At 44.3% G+C, this 19,275-nt stretch overlaps 1 protein-coding gene across 4 annotated transcripts in view; it reads right to left on the bottom strand.

Annotated features, from left to right (window-relative positions):
• The window catches only part of BACH2 (BTB domain and CNC homolog 2), a 196,862-nt gene that overhangs the window by 150,573 nt on the left and 27,014 nt on the right, over window positions 1–19,275 (bottom strand). For 2 of the 4 annotated variants that reach the window (XM_056342598.1, XM_056342600.1), the window contains exon 2: window positions 4,368–4,454. The exons of 1 other annotated variant lie outside the window; for it this stretch is intronic. The gene's annotated coding sequence lies outside the window, so the exon portion shown is untranslated. Of the gene's footprint in view, window positions 1–4,367; window positions 4,455–14,804; window positions 14,924–19,275 lie in introns of those variants that run through there. One more of the 4 variants, XM_056342601.1, reaches the window with a different exon arrangement.

The following is a 19,275-nucleotide window of genomic DNA, read 5'->3' as shown; positions in this document are numbered from 1 at the left end:
AGGGTCAAGTTAAAATACAAACCCACATTTACATGCTCCCATGAGTTCCTTAACTGCAGCTGAGAATTTAATTAAATGCTTTGCCTCAGACTTGTTTGATTGCACATATTCACCAATTTTCAGTTCCAGTTTCTGCCCCTGCTCTGATTTTTAATCATCGGGACAAAACACTAGTATTCAGATGCTGCCTTGCTAAGAAATCTGGAGTAACTGGAAGTTACATTAACAATATTTAAATACAGTCCACGTCTATTTAAAGGTTTGAACACATCTTGTTAGAACACTGCATAAATTAACCCAACCTAATTCTCCTGGATGCATCAAGATCTGAAAAGCCCCAAGTTTGATGTTCTCTCTTACCACCCACTTAAAGAAAACAAACCCAACACACTGGGGGTTAGCTTAGGTTGCAAACAGTAACAAAATCAACATTCAACTGAATAAATGCAATTTACTGCCTGATGTAATGAAAATCATGCCACAACCAGTTCAAAACCAAAACAAGAAGAGGCTCTCCCCTGCCCTCTCCGTGCACACACCCCACCACACACCCACCCATTTTTGCTGTGAATGACGCCCCAGCACAGCCTGCCCGCTTGGCATCCTGCATCGCTCCCTCCATCCCTCCCCACCGCCCGAAGCCATCCCTGGACAGAGCAAAGTGCGCGCTGCTCCCGCCAGGCTCCCCGTCCCCACCGCCCTGCTTGCGCTGGCGGCCAGACAAAGCAAACTCTGGTTGCATCACGGAGCAAACTCATTTTCCAGCAACCTCCCAGCCCGGAGTTTACCGCTACTGTAATCCGGTGCTGTCAACAACGCCGTCTTTGTTGCGCGCCTGTGTGTGCAGCTTGCTTGTTGGTTGGTTGGTTGTTGGGGTTTTTTTATTATTATTTATTTTAAAGGAGAATTTTTTAAATGCGTAATCTGTTTTTGAGTGATTTCTCCTCCGTGCTGGCTCCACCCTGTACTATAAACGAGACATTACCTTATACAAGAATGAATCTGCTGCATTCCTCTGTCTAGCTGCCTCACAGCACATTTCCTACGCTTGCAGCAGCCCCAGCAGCGCACGCTCTCCCACCCCTTCCCCCCACCTTTTTTTCTTTTTTCTTTCCCCTTTTTTTTTTTTTTTTTTTTTTTTCCTTTTCACTGCCTCGCTGTGTTTTTGTGTAAATGATCTCACATGACTCAACAAATCCATCTGCCTGGAGCAGGCCAAGTTTGGAGCCTTCCCAGGAGGGAGGAGAAGAATTGCTTTGTGGAAAGGACCTGGAGCTTTGCCCTTTCTCTGGCTCAAATTACCCGCCTGTCAGGCCTGACGGATTTGGCTAAAAATAAAAGGAAGCGGGCCGTGAAAAGGAGATGAATGAGCTCAGCAGTTCCTTAGATAACATGGGCCTGGTGTCGCCCAAAGATCCCAGAGCAGGAACTTCAGATGCCGGGCATGTAAGTGTGGTGCTGCAGCCTAGGTGAACTAGGCTGCTCAGGGACCAAAAAGAAAAAGGCACAAAAAAAGGGCAAACCCAACCATACGCTGTTGGAAATAAACGGATTAAAGACTTGCAGAATGGGAAAACTGCCTGCTGTAGGTTTCAGTTTGTAAAAGGGGAGATTTATGGCGTTTCCAGTGAGGAAAGGGGGCATGGGGGGGTGTGGCGGGGGGACGCACGTGATGTCAGCCTCCCGCCCTGCCCAGGGAGCCTCAGCATCCTCCCTGCAAATGCCTGCCCAGCGCCCGCAGCGGGTATTAAGCACTTAGTTTGGCAATGTAATGACACACTGCAACAATCTGTAATGCGAGGCAGTCAGCAAAGCCCTGGCTCGCAAAGCTCTTTCTCCTAACCATTAACCATATGTTTGGCTCCGCTGCCGCCCAAGCGAGCGGGTGTTCCAGCGCACCATCTGGTTTCTATCCACACAAGCAACTGCAAAGCACAGAGTATTTCCCTCTGGAGCAGTGTCTTCCTCCCCGGCTCTCCCTCCCCACCCGGCCCCCCACTCCTCCACTCCCGTCTTCCTCCTTCGCCCCCTTTCAGCAGCAGCCTCGCCTCCTCACCGTGATGCTCAAAGAGCTGGGGACCGTGGCTGCCCCACCAAGGATGTGGTAGAAGAGCGGGGATTCTGTGTTGTGCTGCACCCCATGAGCTTGTGCACGTGCACACACACACACAGAGGGATCACATCCCTCATCACCGATGCTTGGGGTACCACGTTAAAAAACAGGCGTGTTCTTGACCAGTGCAGGAACTGCTGCAGTTCCCATCGCATCTCACTCACGCACACATGCGCACAGGGAGCGTTCAGTTTGGATTACATCAACTCCATCCCAACACTGCAGAAGGACATCAAGAATGAACCTAACAACAGGAGGACAATTAGCACTGTTATCGCCGGCTCCCAAGTAGGGCTTTCTAGGCACATCGGGTGCTGTTTCCCCATCCCACCAAATTAAGAACACTCTGGGGAAAAAAGAAAAGAGACAAAAAAGGAGAAAAGAGAAAAAGAAAGAGGAATGGAATGAGAGAGAGGTGAAGAAAAAGGAATGAAAATATTTACTTTTCCTGTGATAACTAAACAAGCTCTTTGTGAAACTATAAAAAAAGCTTTCAAGTGTTATATTTTAGAAGACCTTGTACCATATGTTTGCTTTATGATTTTATAAATTTTAACTACTATTTATGTTTGTAAAGCACTTCCATCCTTCTGTTTATTTCTGAAATCACCTATGGGAGATCAGCAGTAATTTTCCTCTCAGGTTGGCCAATTTAAGATTAATCATGACCTAATGCAAATATTCAGGGATGCAAGCAATAGGATATTCTACAAATCCCACACTTGCTCCTTTAAAATAAGTTTATACTCTGCAATGAGTCACACATACAGTGTTTATCCAAGTTACCAGTGCTACAAGGAAAAAAGCCCATTACATTTGCAAATACATACAAATCGCAGCTGTAAGCACCCAACTGCTTACACCAGGACTCGTTTCTATGACTGGATATTGATTTTTTAATAATGTGTCATTATACCAATGTTGATACAGCAACTATCTTCCTGGAGTATGCAATTTAATGCTAAAAAGAAGCTGGCTCTAGGAAATATCAAATCCACACCCATTCATATGCTATTTAAACACCCTTCTTGGTCATGACTATAGCAAGGCAAAGCCACAATTGCATTTTTCCCACCTAGCACCCAACAAAGAAAATGCAAAGGATTCGCTAGTTAAAAACAGCTCAGTCTAAGGCAACTAGCTCTGCTGATCTGCTTCTTGATAAAATCCTGCAGAACCTCTCCAGCTGGTGCTGGAAAGCAAGAGGCTATGTTGAAAAGGGTGCATGTTTTTTGAATCTCCTTGTACGTCTGAGAAATCAGTACATGAAAAAACGCGCTGTAGGCCATTATCCTGGAATCATATACAAGCGGGGAAAACCTGTACGCCTGTGAAAAGCCTGATGACTTCACTGGGATTGCCTAAGAAGTTTGAGGGTAGGATATAGCCTCAATTACAAATGTGGAGTGCAATTAACAGTGCAAACTCCCCATCCCCCCCTCCCCCTCAGTGGGGGAAATAATTAAAATTATTAAAAACATAAGAGATTTATTTTAGCTAGCAACTTACATTTCCTACAAAACAGGATCTGAACATGTAAAGTCCATTATTTTAAGAAAAGATTGTTGCAAACATATTAGTAGCATGCTTAAACATCACACATTAGGTTTCCTACAACCATGCAACAACAAACTGTCTTCATTCACACACAGAAAACAACTAGCAGTAGTCCTCTAAAGCAATAAAGGTCTAGGTCTGGGTCTTTTAGCAGATAATGATCTGCTCTGATCCAGAAATCTTTTAAAAGGGGTAGTTCAAGGGAAATATTCATAGATTCAGAGTTGTGGAGTCTGAAGGGACAGCTGATCATTTGACCTTCTTCCATAGAACCGGCATGGAGCTTCCCTACCTGCACTGACGCAGCTGTAAGAGGTTGAATTAGAAAATCTCTTAGGGTAAAAAAAACAACAAACCCAAAACAAAAAAAAAACAACACCCCAAATAAAACAAAGCTCAAAAAACCACACCCAAACATAAAAAAAAAAAAATCCCAAAACACAGCCTCAGATTCAATAGCTTGACTTAAGGAAGGAAGCTACCGCAGCCCCAGCCGTGTTGCCCTGTGCAGCAATCGTCCATGCTGTGGGAGCATTCACACTCTCTCGCCTGCTCTGAATTAATTTAACAGCCAGCCACTGGGTCTTGTTATACTGTGTCACTTTCCTCTACCCCTCAATCCCTTACAAAAGGCCACTGTCAGCCTGAAACCTAGACAGTTTTTAAAGCGTAATAAAAAGTGGTGTCACATTATTACCTGAATCCACCAAGTCCTCCTGCCAACAATGATGTTTATGCAATCACATTTTTCTGTTTTTAAAAACTTCTCTCTTGCTTCATCGCTCTGTGTGAAAAACAACACAAAAGAAAAAATTGATTAACTGCACACAATCATCTATTATTTGCATTACAGCAGATGACTTTCCAGGCAAATATTTAGGTCTTTTGTTTTCTGCCATGTGTCATAAAGGTATTAAACAAGAAAAAGTTTTTTCCCCAAAACTGCTTATTGACCAAATAGAAGTGAAAGAGAACAACTTAAAGGGGCAGCCAAGGTACCACAGTCCATCACTTGCAGAGCTGCGCAGAGGAACACAGGTCTCCTGCACCTGCATCCTCTGTCTTCTCCCCAGAGCATCCTGCCTGGCAGCGCTGGGACCAGTGCCAAAGCAGAAATACAGGGGAAAAGAGAGCTGCTTAAGTTTCTTTCAGTTTTGACAGTAAATACATGCCACTAATAACCGCAGCAGCAATGTAAAAATAATACTTGCAAAATTACATTGACGGTAAATTACTTAATCGTACAATTTCCCTGAACTTTGTACCTACAGCATTATTTAAGTAGTGACTCTGCTTAAAATTCTCGAAAGGGTCTTTCGGTGTCTGTGTTTACTCCTCACCTCACATATTAGTAGCTTTATGCTTCAGTGTCGAATTCTCCTGCCAACACACCAACGAACCAAGATGTACACTTCATATAAGAAATTTCCACACTTAAAATAAGGAGAAAAAAGCCCACATGGTAGAACCCAGTTGAAGATAAAACCTCAAAAAAATCCACCAGCCTCCCTGAGTGGCCAGAAGACACATCATAAGTAAAGAAAAAATGACACCAGATTTTCAGTACTGGAAATGCCATTAATGTCAGTATTTCACTGCCCTCTCTGAAAGCAAACAAAACAAACCCTTTCACTTAAGAAGATGCAACTCAACCATCTGTATGTGATCCCATGCCTACCTCCACAAGGGCATATGAATTAAACACAACTACACTGCTTGGGGTGCAAGATACGGCTGTGATACCCATCCTGTGATTTCAGGGCTCAGGCATTTGGCATACTCTGTCCATCGTTGACATGGATGTCTGCCAGAAAGATTTTCTTGCAAGGTTTTGGTTGCAGGGGTCTGATTTGAGCTATTCCCAAAGAAGTGGCTGGAAAGACTCAACAAATTCTGGCAACCACTGGAACTGAGAGATTAAACCTAGGACTAGCCAGGTGACACAAAAAAGCAAAGAGCACGGTCTAGTCCAGGGCTGAGGAAGAGAGTTGGCCTTTGCCTCTGGCATCTGCTCCTGACCGGGCAGGGCCACCTCCCAAGCAAGGAAAGGGATCAGCCCTCTCCCCTGCTCCAGGTGGTCTCCCTGCCACAGCCCTGGCAGCCTGGAGCCATCCACACTCAACACAGAGCAGCCAAGAGCTGGGCCAGGGCACAGCAGGAAAAAATAGGTCAAACCAAGAAACTTCACTTAACTGGGAGAGAAAACTGGAGGTAGGATGGGGAGAGAGTGACAACCTGGTTAGGAACAGAGGGCTCACGGTGGCTGTGCAGCTGCAGCACTGCCAAGGAATCATGTTCAAGCCTCTGCGATGCCAGTGGACGCTGTTTGCCACTTGTTTGCCTCCTGTCTTTTTTCTTTGGTGGACCAAAGCTATACTGGCAAGACAGAACACTGATGAGCTGAAGCACTAAAAAGGGAGGGGAACGTGGTGGGCGAGCGCTGCCCGCAGCGGCTCTCTTTGCCCTCTCCTGCTGCGCTCAGCACAGGGGACGTAACTGACCATGCACCAGGGCTGTGGGATAACAGCACAGGACAACTCTGACAGGTGTTGGCAGTGAAGATAGCAGCCACCCCGCCACTCCCTGCCACCCCTTCTCAGTGCTCAGGCAGATGAGCCGTGCCTTGGAGAGCTGCCATGCAGCTCTGATGCAGTGCCGCTCCAGTCATTTAAACCCGGCGTTTCCCAAGTGGCCATTAATGGCAAGTTCCTAACCAGCCTGAAACCCTGGCTTCTCTCAAGCAAAACTAATGAACACTCGCAGCAAAAGGGAATTGTATTTCCAGTACATGAAATACTACGACGTACGGAGACATCTCAGCAGCAAGGCTGTAAGATCCTTAAGATCCTTCGTCCTCTTGCTTTAACTCTCTTCCCATGAAAAAGTGACCACGCTTCCCGAATTCTTTGTCAAACCCTCAAGCCTGAGGCTGATAAACAGAGTAAGTCTGTGAGGAAATGGCAAACTTCTTCAGCAGGATTTGAAGTAGTATGCCATAAATAAAAGCATAGAGTCAAACATGGAACAGCAGGGAAAAACCAAAACGCTGAAGAGGGCATTTGCCCAGGGTTTGCAGATACAGCTGGAGGCTTGGCACAAGGCAGAGGACTTGCAGAGAGAAAGGAGAGTGTGATACGTAGTCAGAAGCTGTCCATGCATTCACAAGACTAAAAATTAGGTCTACAGAAATCCTTTTTATACCTCACTGAGCCGCACTCTGACCTCAGTTATAATACCGTAACATATTTGTGTACAAAATTAAAATTAACAGCAAATAGCTGGAACCACCCTAGATACTACACTGCCTTAGACATTCAGAGCATATAACAGAGCACAGGTCTACAGTTAACCAAATGCACAATGCAGGAAGACAGACCTTAAAGGTAAATAATTCAGGGCTTGAATTCTTTAAGGTAAATAATTTAGGGCTCTAATGAACTCGCTGACTGTAAATAGGGAGTTCCACTGCTAGGAACCCTCCAAACTGCCCTACATCCAATCCTCACAGGAGTGCAGAGCAGAAAACTGTCAGCAAAAACACGCCTCAAATATTCCTGGCTATAGCAGCAAGGACTCAGTCTAACACAAAAGGGGTCTCGGATAGGAAAAGGCAGCTTTGCAGACTGCTTCCAGTGCTCTGTACCGTGCCCAGGAGCTGCTGAAAAGGAGGTGCAATTACAGAAACACCACTTGGCAAGCAGTGAGGTGGTCTGTGTAGCAAGGTAGCTGACCCATGCCGTGTCCCGTGAAAGCATTGGAAAACCCTTCAAGGACAGCCAACACAGTTTGGTGCTAAAACCACACCTGACTCCAGGTGAAACTTTGCTAAATAAAAGAGCCCATAGATGAAAAGTAACCAGACAAACCTCCAACTCCTTCTCACTTCACAATCTCCCTTCCCTACCCTCTTGGGGAAAAATTGGCTATGGTCAAGTGCTTTTATCAACACCTGGGAATTCCTGTGCATGCACCAAAAAGCATCTCAGCCAGACAAAATCCATCAACAAACCACAGTATCAATCCTCATCAGATCTTAAATTACCAGCAAGCCTCAGCCTTCCCAGCCCGTATCTTTTAGTTCCAAGGGGTCACTCACAAACAGAAACTACTCCTGACCAAGCAAGGAAACTGCATTAGAACAGAGATACAGTGAATCATCAGTTATACAATGTTGTCTCTGCTAAAAAAACTCCATGGATTTTTATGCTGTCTCACACATACATAAAAGTAGTATGTAAAAACATCCTGGAGTTGCCTCACACCCTCTTATGAGACCTACATGAAACCAGAGCATGGAAGAAAACCCCGCCTTTTGCCGCCAGACACGGGCACGTCAGCAGCAATAGCCAAGGCGCTGCAAGGCTGCTGACAAGCCTGGAAACACCGTATGGGAACATGCCCATGGATCAGTAGTTGAAAACACAACTGCTGTTCTCACTCTGTGCCCAGTGGAGATGAGATCTCATCGCCAGCAGAGATCTGGGTCACCACCAGGAAGCTGGAGTTATCCCAGCATCATCTTCTAGGTAATGCTCCTGAAAGGGGAAAAAAAATCTGCGGCAAGGTTGCATCTGACAAGATCCTAGGTGTAAAACAAAAACAACCACGAGTGGTTTCTTTGCTCCCTGCTGATACCATCTGACTGAAAAAAAACCCCAACCCCCCAAAAACAAAACACCATATCCGTACCATGTGATATCTTGTATGCAAACTACTTTGCAGAAAGTGTTTGTTGTAAATGCAACGTTCAGATTGCAGTGTCTCAAGAGCTGGCAAATGCATCTTGATTGCCAAAGTCTGCCTCTTAAATGCCAGGCTAAAGAGTATTTGTTTGTGTATCCAGTACTTCAAAATGAAAATCCAAATGCAGGGAAGGAGAAAGTGAGAAAAACAATGAAGTATCAATTTTAAACTTAAGACATTTGTGAAAAATACGTGTTCTGAGTCTCTGTGCAATCAAGTAGCTGATACCTATCCAGGCACAGGACTGAAAACTGAACCAGCTTTCCAATCTCTGCTAACCAAAGTTTTTGCAATCTTCCTGTACACCATTTCCCTGTTTACATCTCATGGTACTGGAGTTAAACTTTTGGAGAAAAACAAATGGCGAACCTAGAAAGTGAAATGCAGTATTTTTTACAGCATAAGAGAGCATGCCGTTAGCAAGAATTCATAGCTGCACACATCCCAATCCCGTTCCTCAGTCCAACACCCACTCCTGAAATCCTGTACCAACCAGATTAGCCGATGTGCACATGCTTGCGCTCTTGCGGAAACAATAGTCTCTTTCAGTCCGTACAACCTTCTGAAGAACCAGGCGAAAACGTCATGGGAAAAGTTAGGAAATATCTGCAGAAAACAGTCCACAAGATGAAAGGCAGAACAAGCCTTTTAACTTGTACGAAGTACGTAACATGGAGGAGAAACTCATAGCCTCATTACCTAGCCCCTCTTCCAAAGGGCTTTTATTTTTTTCCCCAGGATGGAAAAGGGGACTGAAACAACTTTAGAAAATAAAATACTCTGGTGGTGGAACAGCTCCCCTGCAAACAGAGTGCTGCAGGCAAAATTCAGCTCAGGTAGCTGCGTGGCAGATCTGGGAGCCGATACCTGCTCTCCTCACACACCGGGATCTCCCGCTGACGGCAGGGATACTGGCTGGCAGGATGAGTCCTCCTGCCCCCCCCAGTGCTCCTCCCTTTTCTCCCCCCCACAAACACTCTGCAGCTGTGGAGGGCATAGCACAATTCTTTTAATTAATCCAGCACAAGGTTTGAGCTGCCCCAGGGTTAAGCTAAACATTTTCTGTCTTCAACCACTATGGCAGAAGTAACTACAGAGAAAAACACTCTGCCATAAGGCTAGGAAATTGAGGACAGAAAAGAAGCTGCAACAGAGCCACCCTTGACCTCTCGAAATTTCGCCTCCAGAGGACTCAAAAATAAGGAACTGAATTTTTAATCAGCAGGGAAATGGGGCAGGGAGACTTGCTCTCAGTAATGTTATGGTTGGGAATATCACATAAAAGGTATTATGGAGTTGTACCATCCACCTTCTGTTCCAAACTGTAGGTCTCAAAAAAAACTCACCAGAAAAAAAATTCCCCGTTATCAGGACAGCACCAAGCGCTCAGAGGCATTTAAAATGAATACAGTTCTACAAATCCTTGTTTCTCCTCTCACAAGGGGCTACGTAACTCCTGCAGCAAACAAACGCTCCCCTATCAAAGCAGATTTTCTCTGCATGCACTCACGCTGCCTATTATTCTTTAATCGTCTGGTATGCCTCTTCCTACAGGATTGCTTATGTTGAGGGAAATACCGACTTTACCTGTGCAAAACCACCAACTCCTGTTCTGTGCAAATGCCGTGAAGGTTAATAGCAGCAATCGTGGCTTGAACTCTGCCTGTGCCTTGCACTGAGCAGACCATATAACCACTGGCATCTTACCTCTTATGTCCGCTTCCCCTCAACTCACACTCACTCTCTGCAGGATTTCACTGAGCGGTTTCTCTAAACCTGATAGTACTTCTCAAACTGTAGGAGCAAGTCAAAGTATAATTTGATGTGTCTGATCGCACAGACACCATATGAGAATGTGAGAGCTGATCACAGAAGAACACAAGTTGCTTTTTCATTTCACAGCTCCGAGAGTCAAAAAGGGTGTGTAGGACCCTGATATATACCAGATGTTTTAAAGTAAGGTGGAAAAACTGGTGTGGACACCATTTGTCCATCGCGAAAGCTTCCCGACGGCAACCAACTGGCCGTGCTGTAGTAAGCAGGCTTGCTGTGCCTGCAAAAGATTACAAGCCTAATGGAACAGGAGTATTCACAGCTTTCATGCACATGTATAATCCTGCTCACTTTTCCTGAAAATAAATTTGACAAGCCCATCAGTACGATGTGTGAAAGCCTCAAAACAGAACTTGTTTTGTTAGATATATTCTTGCACCTATTTAAGAAAAACTGATTATTTTAAAGAAAAAAAATATTTTGGGCTGGAGCACATCCATGGTTTTACCAAGTTCTACACTCAACCCAAGAAATGAAAGAGCAGAACTTTTTCATACATTTGTAGCAAGTCTTGAGTCAGTTTAATTCAGAAAATTTTGTTCAGAATTTGTGTTCGGATATAAAAACATAAACAAAAGAGGCTTTCACTCCAGCTCCCAAGGGACTCAGGTGGTACTCTCCCTGTACTAGGCACTCTACAAATACATACGGAGACTTCACACCTCTGTCTGGAAAAGCCAAGTTTCACCTTGTAGTTACGAGACTGGTGGTTGTTTGTTTTTCTATTGGAGAAAAAAAAAAAGGAAAAAAAAAGAAAAAAAAAACTTCATCATGAAAACAAAAAGAAAAAGGTGGTGGGGTGGGGGAAGCAGCCCTGCAGGAAAATGCTATTTCTGATTAACAAGAATATGCACCTATTGTCCCTTGGGTGAAGCTCATTGCAGAGATCAACAGTTTTTTGATGGATTTGTGCTAAACTCTGGAGTTCAAAATACTGCCAAGAGCGGACACCGCTGTCCTTGACCGTGCAGCGTGAAGGTGCATGAACGCAAGACCATATCCAACCCAAACCAACTTCCTCACTGAACGCTGCCTCAATTCTTTTTCTACGTGAAGTTTGCAATCATAAAAGGAGGTTCTGGAGATTCACCTAGGACTTGCGAGGTGACAGGATATTTTGCTCACAGTCCAGCTGAATAGTATTTATGCCTGTTGTTTTGTTTTCATGTTCCCTTGTGCACATATACCGCCCCGCTCTTTCAGCCTGGCTCCGCCTGAGGAGCAGAACTGCCAACTTGAGGCTCTCGGAGGAAAGCTCTGCCTATGCCAGCCTCGAGCTCAGCACTGAAATCGCTCATTCCTGCACAGGACTGTGGAGATAATCCTTTGCCCATTAAATATCCCATTTTCTTCCTTGTTGCTCTGGAAGGATGCAAATGAATGAACTGCATTTTCTCTGGACACCACCTTCTGCTTTTATTGAGTACCTCAGCTACTGGTTCCAGCTGCACTTCTCTGCCCTTCAAGCCACCAGTTAAGGTTGCTGGGTATGATTTCCAAATCCCCAGCTACAAGTCTTTTTGAGGAAAAAAAGGGTGGTTGCTATTAGCCCGATGAGAAAACATGCATTTAGTCCATAACCACAGGCTCCTGAAACACAGCTGTTAAGCGCAAATACGAGTTTCTGAAATTTTCTTTCTGTTGCCTCATTATCTTCACTACATCCCAGCAGAAACCAGAGTTCCCGCAGGTGGAGGGAGGAAGCCTTTCTGCTTCCAGCTGCATCTAATGCTGGCTAGTCACCCAGATGCAAAATGTTGCATCAACCTGATGTTTCACTTCAAAGTCTCAAAATTTTTCTCTTACTGCTGGGACTAGGTGCTTGTGGCTTGAGTTACCACTGGGGAAATGGAATCTCACAGCCAGCACTTCAGACTGCTTCCCAGCACTGCTGGGCTGCCCTCATAAGAAAAACAACCAGAAGATGTCAGACACAAAGTGGCTTAAATCAGATACCTAGAAAATATACTGTAATAAACAAAAAGTTAAGTGTCATTAATTGAAATGAAGGCTGAAGCTCCCAGTAAGCCATCATTTCAATCTTAAGCATAGGACAGGACCCCAAAGAAGCAGTTCTGGCCAAGAGGTCCTGACCACTAAATTTAATGCTGCAGGTGCTGACTTCATGCTGCTATTGTCTTCCAGCCAGACTGCTACAGTTAAGCAGTCTTTAATATTTTCAGCAGAATCCATAGAATGAAACTCCATTTTTTAACTATAGTCATGCACAGGAAAAAGAAAAAAATCAACTTGCCAATGAAGAACAAAAATACCAGATTGGTGAATATGCAGTCTTAGAAATCCCTTTCAAAGAAATGCTTATGTTGAAATTTAAAGTTATGTTCAACATTAATCTTAAGGAATTTTACAACAGAACACACCAATTTTAAAAGGATTCTACAGTTTTAATGAACTCCTAGAACCCATAGACAGAAATTAAAGGGGAGGGAATGGACCTACAGTGTTGGCTAGACATATTTCAATATTTGTTACCATAGAAACAAGCCAGCAGATTTAGGTTTTGGAGTTATCCTTGCTATAAAATATTAAACTTCTTACAGTTTTTGCATATGTATATTATGGCAAGAACACTGTCAATCCTGATAAAGCCCAAAGCATCTTAATTATTTAACAGGATTTTAGCTTTTTCTTTTTTTAAACAGAGTATCTCTTAATTATTTTTTTTCTTTAATAGACTGTATTTTAAAATCTTCCAATACTTCCAAGATACCAGAGACACTTCTGGCTGACAGAGTAACACACAGGAGATGCACAGGAGATAAAGACTTATTTTTCCACAACGCTGTGGAGAAGTGCTAGATGAAAGAAACACAAACATATTCTGATAAAGATGATGCAATAGTAACAATGAAAATAATACCAATTAGCAACTGTGATAATTTTACCAGCCAAAAGTACATTAAATGCTGTATTTCATTTGAAAGAGAGTTCATACTTTAAATTTGGTGGGTTTGTTTTCAACACTAGCAATGGAGAATTACTGAAGCACGGAATTTAAGTGATTGAGATAACATCTCAACACTTCAACGCTATCAAATACTTCTGGCAGATGCCTGAGAAATGAAACAAATGCATTGTCCTTTCATGCTTCAGAAGAGCATTGACAGTTGTGTTCAATCCACAGCGCAACCAGCATGCGAAAGGATCAGCAATTCAAACGAAGAGGAAGGACAGATGTTTACTCCAGCAACACTCCTTCAAAAAGGAAGGAGGAAAAGCTTGTTTGGACAACTTGAATAGCAGAGGGGACTGACAGCTCAGCTTGCCATCCAGAGGAGTCCTGAATGTCATTCGTTGCTGGGACACAAGCTCAGCTGGGAGCAGTGGGGAAGAACAACACTTGGGCAAGCGCAAGCTCACTGCTGCTGGGACTGGATGTGTGCAAGTGACTCTGACTCAATTTCACAGCCAAAACTGGTTGCATGTCGCAGCCCTTGCTTTTTGTTTGGATTAAAGAAAATCTGTTTACTGGAGGCTCAACATGAGGCTTCCACATGACCAAAAAAAAAATTAGAAACTTGGGAGTAAAAGCCATAAAACATACAGTTGTTTCAATACTATATTCCAGCACTGAAAGGGACCAGGAAAAACACCAACACAAGCAAAGCAAAGCAAAGCAGAACAAAGAAGAAAACTAAGTGAGACTGAAACACCCTCTTCTTCCAAGAATTAAACAATGCTTTTTATGAAGTGTAAAGATAAGCAGCGGGACTACCATTTCCTAATGCTTCTGAGGTCAGTCCTCTAACACCGGTTCTCAAATAGCCAATTAGATGTACACGGCCCTCACACTCAAAAGTATACCATCATCTCTAAATTAAAGCCCAATAGCCCAAGCCTCTTCACAAAAAAAAAAAAAAAAAACCAAACAAAAAACCACCAAAACCAAACCACCAACTAAAACCTTATTCTTGAAGGCTTGCAAGACAACCCTTTAACTAATGGAAAATCTTCAACGCTTTAAAAAAGGAAAATGGTAAGAAAGCTTAATTTTAAATGAGTAAGAATTTAAATGTCACTTCCTGCATGTGACATCGATTTGAAGAACCTTGCATTTTTGTTTTCTTCAGTGTGGTTAACGGTGGAATCTTTGTAAAGTACATTTCTACAGCATTTACTGTTGCACATTTATGCTCGGCAACTGCTTTGCATAATTCTGAACACAAGAAAAGCATAAAGTGATTCTTCCTCCATAAAGAAAGATCGATCTCAAAAGTACCATGCTACTAGGGCTTTCAAAGAAAGAAAGACTGAAGAAAAACTCGCAACACTCAAGGGAAAAATGCACAGTTTCCTTCCACTGACAGCTGCAGCAAAGTACAATGAATTTATTTTATCTGAGCAGTTAGGGTATACACGTTAAAGGCAGAGCAACGCTAGGTACTACAGAGAATTCACCCACACAGGTCCACAAAGGGCACCACTATCAACCTGCAGTTGAGAGGTGGGAAGTTACTGGAATGATAAGAAATGCAGGCAACACATGTTGTCAACGATATGGCATTCAAACACTGAGCTACAAATCCCCTCAACGCACCCTCTCGTAGGCTCCCCGGGCAAGGTTTGTCCCCCAGGGAGCTGCACACCACCGGGCACAGCGCTCTGGGTCCCTCCTTTCCAACTGCTGCTGCGGGTGTCAACACCTCGGCACGTCCCTTCATCCTGCTCACCAAGCGTTTTTAAGTCAGCGGCTGCTCTGAAAAATGTTAAGAAACTTGATGTGGCTTTTAAAAGTTTTCTGTAGAATTCAAATAAATTCAAGTAAAATAAAGCAGACGGGAGCCTACGCATGCGCTACAGTTATATCTTGGAACAAAAGAGCTATCATTCCATCAGACCGCTCCGCTGATAGACACCTCTCCCGTGCTTTGTCAACCCACACCCACCCCAAGAAACACATCCACAGTGACGGCTTTTACATCTTTTGACAAACACCTCTCCAATTTAAGTGACATCTTGTGGCGTCACTGAGGATGGCTTGGGTTACCCTCCTGCGCTGGTAGGACAGCCCGGGGCTACTGCCCAGCCACCCTGTGCCCGGCTCTGAACAGGGGCACCCCAGCACCGGCTGGCAGAAGGAAAGGGGAGACAGCAAAACCCTTGCAGCAGCGCTGCTGGGCGGGAGGAAGGTGCGCTCCCGTTCTGGGTAAGGTGCTCCATTTGGTCTGCTTAAATTGCGTGTTTTAGAAAATTAACTGGGAAGAGAGGAGATTGTCTTTCTCTACCTTGCAACACAAGAAGAAAATAAATTTCAACCAATTAAAACTCAGCAGATGTAAAAGAAAATACTCTATACAACATGTGATTTACCCAATAGTAATTCATTCCCCTTGATGCCAGGGAAGCCAAAAGTCCATCTGGATGCAAAAAGGGACTGGACACAAGTTTCCCATCTCAACAAGACTTTGGAAAAGAGCATAAATGCCTCATGTGCCAGTCTTGACCCAATAATTAAAGGGTAAAGCCACCCCAGACTGTCAGCCTGTTGTATTTGCCATTGGGGGGGGGGGGGGGGGGGGGGCGGGGCAGGCAGGGGCAGGAGTACTGCTCCTTCCCCCAGACAGTCTTGTTGTCAGTCACCAAAATAAAGAGAGGAAACTAGGGGACACTGACACGACCTGAACTGGCTTCTGAACTGGATCTGAACAACCCTTCTCATATTGGAAGATTAACATGCAAGAGAGTTGATGAACGGGGAGGATTAAATATAGAACAAAAAAAAATAAGTGAAATGATTAATTGCTAGGAAAGGGAACTGATGATTTATGGAAGAGAAAATTAGTAATATTGAGGAATGTGAAGGGGATAAGCCGCAAGTGTGCTGCGGGGTGGGACCATCTGGTGCAAGGGAGGCACAGCAGCACAGGGCACGCTGCCCCCTGCTTCGGCTGCCCCTCTCTCCTTCCCCCAGCCCCGGCAGGCGCGGAGCAGACACAACTGAAATAGGCGGCGTTTAGAGGTTACTGGCTGAAAATAACTGACTTCAAAACCAACAAGCTGCAATCAGTTTTAAATAATATCCTATCATCTGAAACAAAAGAAACTTGTCTCTTCACTCAGTTAAGCGCTTCCATGTGGTCTTGCAGCAGGCTGGTAGCACTGTCAAGCTCATGCTCTCATATTCCAGCACTTTCTAGAAATTTCCAAAAACAAATGGATACTTGTTTAATGCTGGTTTTGTTTATTTTAAGAAGGGATAAGTAGGAATGGAAATGAAAGATATTTTTAGCATATTTATCTTCTATTTTGGGGTTATAACATCTCAATAGTAACCCATGCTTTTGGTCCTATGTCCTATGCTTCCTTGCTTTGCAACTATTAAGATAATTGAACTCTTTTATAGTCAGCATGCAACCAACAGCAGCATAAACCTGAGCAATAACCCAGCACCTTATAGTCCATTATGATCAGCTGTTTGCTGGTAATGGTAACGCAAAGAAAAAAAAAGAAAAAAAAAGATATGCTGTGAGACTGTAAAAGCACTTCACATTTTAGCATAACACCTGCTTGGGTTTTGTTTGTTGTTTTTTTTTTTTTTTTTTTTAATAATGCCATTTTTAAATCACTTACAAAAATACTTTTTTCAGTTAAAAAAAAAAAAAGATACAACTGACTACATCCTCTTTGGGTTATGCTCATGAATGAGCTACTGTCTGCATTAGAAACAAGCACCTGGATCAATTCATGGGCATCCAGCGAAGCCTGTTGGTTTCCTTTCCAAACGCTAACTTACAAAAGACACCTCAAATCCCAGCCTGCGAGCAGCCGCACTTGGGGGTGGAAGCGATGGCATGCAGGAGGCAGAGGGGCTGCTCACCCCGGTGGAACCCAAGGCTCCGGCTCGCAGCAGCCGTGCAGGAGAAGGAGACTGCTCCCTCCCCCGGAGAGGTTATTAAGATACCAAGGCAAATACTTTTCATACTTTTCCGAAGGTCCCTTATGAAATGCTGTACCCAAGACTCATTAAGAAACAATTTTGTGCTATCTTTGGGAGATCTTGCATTTCCTCACACAAGTCCTTCTATGAGCTCATCCCCTTTACAGCTGAATAGTTTCTGCACGGGGTAAACAGCAGGACCTGGATTCGCACAGCCAGCCAGCCAGGAAAGAAGTGGTCTGAGGCTGCGGGGAAGCATCAGCATGTTTTGTTTCAGGCACAGTCGTCTCAATAAACAAAACATCCAGCATTTCATCAGGCACCTTTCCCACCACCCTTTGTTTCACCTGGTCCAGCTCCCACACGTCCCACCCAGGCAGAAGTTTCCCATCCTTTGCTACCCAAAGGAAAGGACAAGCTCAGAAGAGCTGCCACTGTGTCACCAACACACCCTGGGGCGCTCCAAGCTCTGTAAGAGGACCAAGATAAAACTCACCACCACCTGCACAGCTTTCTGTGCCAGTCACTCCCATCTGACAGTGCCTCAACAACCTCTCTCCCCGTCTGTCCTCCAGAAGGAGTTTTCTTTTGGACATGAGGACACTCAGCATCAATTCAGAAGGACTCCAGCAGCAACTCCTGCTCCACTGAAGGAAGATCAATACAGACTTAAGAGTCAGGGTTTAAGGGACACATTACCTTGATGTATTTTACTTGCTGAGGTCCAGTTTTACTCATTAGCCTTTTGAAGGAGCACTTTTCATTCAATGTGAGTATGGAGAACTCCATACCCTTTCCCCTATACAAAGGCTAATATCTAGAGGAATAGTACACATTACCTGCCATAACGGAATTCTGCACAGAGAATAGTAATAAATTTTTTTTGAGAACTAAGAATCAACACGCAAGCCTCAAGTTTCAAGAAATGTACCGTTCTCAGTTTAGTGCTGTGGGCTACAACAGAGCGTATTGTCCACTCAGTAGTGCTGTACCATTTTCCTTATTAACTAAACAAACTCCCGTACTTGATTTAATGGGAATCTGTTGTTCTAAACAAAATATATAAGGCAAGACGGTTTACTTAAGCTGCCAAGTGCTTCAATGAAATGGAAAAGAAAAATCAGACCAGGCATAACACATTTCACAAAAGAGCAGCTATAATAATAATTTAAGTTGAAGTGGCCAAGAGATGAAGCAATAGAGAATTGGAAGCAATTAACATGTAATATTGAAGAAATATTAAATCCATACTGAAGACTCAACATGGCATTCACACAAAAAGATGTGATGATGAAAAGCAGATACTTTGCATAATCAGCAGCAAGATATTTCGAACATAGCCATCAAAACAGACGAGACAGGTAATGCCACACTGAGAAAAGCTAGCTGCGGAACAGCAGCACTGGCAGCGTAGGCAGGAAAGGACAGGGTGCAAGCGCCGGTGCATCACCCCCACCACCAGAAAAAGAGGTGACAGCTACTCACAGCCCTTCAGCTCTGCCCAGGCAGAAAGAGCATCCACTTGCTGCCAGCCCGATAGGTACTTACAGCTTTGGTAGGTACCTCTCCCTTGAAAGAACATCTCAATAAAATCAGAACCCCAACCTGTGCACCCAGCAGAATCACAGCGCCTGGTCAGTGCCCACTCCCACTGCCGGGGGAGCCAGCTTCACCGTCTGGGTTTCTCTTGACCCATGTAGGCACCAACACCGGCCCTTCTTCTAGCACCACCTGAGATGACCCTCCCCACCGGCTTCCTTCAAAATAGGACATCATGGTCTGGCTGTCCCCCATCCCCAGACCAGTACCATCCTCTCAGGCTCCCAACAGGCTTAAGCACATGCTGACCCACAATTCAGATCTAACTCCAGGTCAGAATCACAGGTCAGGGTCTGAAGGGACCTCTGGAGACCATCTAGTCCAACCCGCTGGTAAAGCAGGTTCACCTAGAGCAGGTTGCACAGAATTACGTCTAGGTTGGTTTTGAATGCCTCCAGAGAAGGACAGGTCCGCATGTTTACATCTCCCAAGGTACAGAGGAATAACTCAGACACACAGATGGATTTTATGTGGGCTCTAGAAACCAACTTTTACTTCAACAAGTACCAGAAGCGCATAGCCAGGCAAAACA

Source organism: Falco biarmicus, chromosome 6, assembly GCF_023638135.1.
Source record: "Falco biarmicus isolate bFalBia1 chromosome 6, bFalBia1.pri, whole genome shotgun sequence".
Taxonomy (NCBI): domain Eukaryota; kingdom Metazoa; phylum Chordata; class Aves; order Falconiformes; family Falconidae; genus Falco; species Falco biarmicus.
Note: the sequence above shows the minus strand (reverse complement) of the source record. Positions and strands in the feature narration are given on the sequence as shown.